The following is a 4,727-nucleotide window of genomic DNA, read 5'->3' on the forward strand; positions in this document are numbered from 1 at the left end:
AGATCACCAGGAAATGATGCAATATTTTTTAAAGTGAAGAAAACTCAACCGTCACAGCACAGCCCCTCCCACTCCCGTACGCCTTTAAATAGATTCAAAGTGATCGAATAAAAGTTGAGACTAATGCAATGATGTAGTATTGACCGCAACACCCGAAGGAAAATGGTGTCCGTAACAGAGGACTCCAGGTGTATACATACTCAGGATACTCAAATCAAACAGGATGCAGGAAGAATGTAAAACGTTACAGACTTCATTGTTTAACGTTTAATGTAGCCTATTTGCATAAAAAGAATAAAATTATAGGTGTTTGTGCGTAAACCTGATACTATCATTTTAATCCGATATTTTCCAATACATGGATAGGTGGATGGTGAGAAAGGAGTGGCACACACCGGAAATTAGGCAACTCTTCCTCCTCCAAGCTCCGGCTGCTTATTCTTACATGTATGTTGGTTATAGCCATGGCGCCGACTGAAGGAATTGTAGAGCGGCAAACAAAAGAGATAATTAAATGGCTGTTTGACGACGAGGACAGTGTGAAGCCCCGTATGTTAGATTGTACTTTGGAGCCTGACGGTCCAGGTTAGTGCTGCTTTTGTATGTAAAATATAATGTTTCTGTTTCACCGGCAGCCGAACCAACCTAGTAAGCTAGCCAGTTACAGTAAGCTAAAACGCTTACTGTAAACGCTTTCATTTTTGGATGGTTGGCATTGAAGTGCTTCCTTGTTTTATTTCTGTTACAGTCGAAATTCACTCCTAGCAAACATTAGGCAATGTTAAAACATGAAGAAGACGTGTTGAGTGTGTCATTTAAATGTTTTGTCTTTTTTTCTCTTATACCCCACGGAGTTCATCTCAGTGTCTTCGCCCACTGCTTGTTGTTGTTAGCAGGTCTAACGTACAATACAGGGAAGACTGTCAGTGTTAATATGACAAACGTATTAACCGTCTGCTTCTCTCTATTTTTTTTTTTAAAGGGGATGAAAACGATTTTGACCCGGTTATAATCGCTGATAAACTGAGAGCTGTCGCCGATGCCCTGAATAAGGACGCCAATTTTAAAAAAGTATTAGATGAGCTGAAGAAAACCGCAGCGACAGAGGTAAACCCATGAAACCACATCCTTATATAATGCCCTCAATGTCATCATTCACACAGAACAGCAGGATGATTGTAAACTGTTTTAAGTTTCTAAATCTACAGTGTCCAGTTTGGTTTTATAACAGCTGAGCTAGTGCCATCATGGGAATGTTAGATAATGGGAAGAGCTTCAAGTCCCAGTTTGATTCTAGACTATTCATTTCGATGTTAGATCATCACCAGAGTCACCATGAAATACATTAAACAGAATATTTGAAAAATGTATAGAATGGATAAAAATAAGAGAGCAACTAAAACACTCACCAGGCCGTTTGGGGTTGGACCAGGAAGTAGCAATTCTTCTTAATTCTTCATGAATTCAACAAGGTGCTGAAAATGTTCCTCTAAGGTTTGGGTTTTTCTCAAAATCGAGATCTGCCCCCTGTGGAGGCATTTGACTGTAGTTGACTACAGTCTACTAGCTGTTGTCATGTTCAGTGCATTAAGATATGCTTTGAAAAGAAAAACAGTTTAATAAGTGAGCTGGAAATATGGTAATGTAGTGTAATATAAACCATACTTCCTGGCAATATAATGTGCTCAGCAGAACACTTGTGTGGTACCTTTAAAAAAAAAAAATCAATTGAATGAATATAAATACCCAAAATATGCAGTTACATTCTCCCAAGGTAAACTAAACTTATATGAAATAAAGTCAATTTTGCTTTAACCTCCTAAGACCCGAACTCTTTCATGGCATGCATTTTTAACTTCTCTTTGCTATTTGGGCTGATTGGGACCTGATGAATGTAAAAACAACGAATTACCAGACTTTTTTTTTTTTTTTACCTGATTTTTGTTTCTGGGAAAAATGAGATCCACGTATGAGAACATTCGTTTTAAATTTCGATAGAACAGTGGCAGTACAATGTCCTCGTATGTGGATATCAGGGCCTTGTAGAGCAAAATTTTGTACTTTGGTCTAGACAACCCAAAATGTGATGTCCACATATGTGGACGCCAGGTCCTAGGAGGTTAATAAAATAGTCTCTATTGTATGCTGATAATTTAGGAGATAAAGTATTGGTTTCAATTGAAGAAGATGAATGGATGTGGTCAGAGTTATTAGGATGTTTGTTTTCCAGCTTCTTATAAACTACCGTCTCCTCTCACCCCAGGCTACAGAGGCTGCATTTGAACGTGGCGTGGAGCTCCTGTGTAAGAGTCATGTTGCTCAGAAAGCTGACATTGCTCCAGAGATGCAGCTGATCCAGGCCTCAGCAGCTATTGGACTTTATCTGAAAAAATCATACCCAGAGATGAAAGAGACTGTCAAGACAGCCATGGCTTCATTCCTCAACAGGCGGGTGGGCAAATGGCTCACTGAGAAAGGTGGATGGGTAAGTAAACTTTTACTTGATGACAAACTGCCGGATGGACTGTGTTGAAACCTTTTCTACTTCTTCTTCTTTTTTTGTTAATGCAATAACTCGAGAATGAGGAGATTTCCAAATAGATTTTTCTGTGTATTAGATGTTAATCATAAGGTTGGAGGTCAGACACTGAAAAAAATGACAGCTGAAGTAGCCTTCAATGTCCCACTGCAAATATTGGTTAAACAATATGTTTATGTAAATACACTTGTAATGAGTAAGAATACCATGGTAATTTGGGGCTTTTACTGATTTCTTTGAACTGCTCTTTTTCCAGGGTGGAATCACTGTATGGCATAAATCTCATACATTTTCTCCAATCCACACAGGCTCATATATATATACATACACCTGCACTAATATTTAGTTAAAGGTCCCTTAGCTGAAAACCTCTAAGCACAACTGTACCTCTTGTCATTGTGGCCAAATAGTTCAATCTTAGTCTCATCTCAAAACATTTCTCCAAAAAGCATTTTGCTTGTCCAAGCTTGAACACATCGATTTTTGGAGCAGGGTTTTCATTCTTGGTTGGTACTCTCAGTTCATGGTGATGTAAACTTTCACCCCTATGTTGACAGTGATCATGTCAGTTTCCTTTCATGTGATAGTGACAGTATGGGTCTTACTCCAGACCTTGACAAAGTGGCAACAAACTAAAAATAACCTGTACTTGCGTACAAGTGTTTGAATTGATGGTTTTGGGATAAGCTGTTGTTTATGAATGGCTCCGAGAGACCTTGCCAACTTGTATATCCTCTTTCTTAGATCTTCCCCGAATTCCTTGGACTTTCCCATTGTATTGGTCAATCCACTGAGTGCTGACAAACAAATCCTTTTTATACTGCCAAAGAGAAACTATCAGTTATATTTAGTCATGATTACAAACAAGAAGTTCATAGGCCTTAATTTTGTCAAGTGAAACAAAACTGTTGAACGTTTGACACCTCTTATTCAAAGATTTTCATAATTTTGACTTTTTGGATTTTCTCAAATCTACAATGAAAAACAAATGAATACAGATTAAGGAATAAATAGATGTGTAATGGATAATGAGAATGACTGGTAGTCAGAAAACATAATAAAGAGATCTGAAATGACAGAAAATTGATTGATGACAGATGGCTTCAAACTGGAAGCTTGTCGATTGCTACTAAAATTGTGAAAAGTGTGTGTGTGTGTGTGTGTGTGTGTGTGTGTGTGTGTGTGTGTGTGTGTGTGTGTGCACACTTCTGGACCTATGTGGATTAGAGAAAATCCAAAATAAATTTGTGCACCAAGGTATTTGGGATGTATGCAGTACAGATATTCCACCCTGGAAAAATAACAGTTCAAACAAATCATAAAAAGCCCCAAATTAACTTGACATTCACGCCCATGATAAGTGTATGTAACCAAAGCTCTACAGAAGTGGAGAAAAGTAAGGGTCAGAGAGTCTTTTTGTATAAATGTTTCTTGTGTTTTATTAAAACACAACTGGTTAAACGAACTGGTTAAACCTGACGCACTTGGCAAGTTACTGAGGCTATACTGCCTTACTCTACAGGAAATTGCAGATGACCTTGTTATGCAGCATTTTTTACAACATGAAATGAACTTTAATCTTGGATGATTTTCGAATCCGTAGGTCATTCTTAGTCTGTCTTTGACCTGAACCACCATCTTATTTTAGTTAAGTCATCTTTAATTTTGGATTCAGTTGCAGTTTAAAAAATTATTAAAAGGCCATTACTGTTGTATTGTACACTGTGTGCAATATCTGAAATGTTTCAGTGACATATACAAATTCATGTCTTTTAATTGTGTGCATTTTTGTTATTTTTCAGGGCAAAGTTGCACCTGTTTGAGACTAAATCCAGCCAAACCAACCTCATAGAGCTCTACAATCAAACTGGGTATTAATTTCTTAAATGTCTGTTCAGGGTTTTGCTATCACACAGGCAGACATGTTATCACACACTAAGCCTGTTTATTATATGAGAAGAGAGGGGGGAAAAAACAGAACACTTTCTTATTGAAGTTCCTGTTTGGCTGAGCCCATGTAGTGATTCTTGGCTTTATATGTGATGATAAAATAATTTTATTACTTGAAATGCTCTCCCTGAATGGGCAAATAATATAAAAATATGATACTAGTGGATCTTCACTACATCATGATCTTAAGGGAGATTCTTTTGAGTAATCAGTGGGGTAGCCTCTAATCATGTCTATT

This window comes from Oreochromis aureus, linkage group 5 (genome assembly GCF_013358895.1).
Source record: "Oreochromis aureus strain Israel breed Guangdong linkage group 5, ZZ_aureus, whole genome shotgun sequence".
NCBI lineage: Eukaryota > Metazoa > Chordata > Actinopteri > Cichliformes > Cichlidae > Oreochromis > Oreochromis aureus.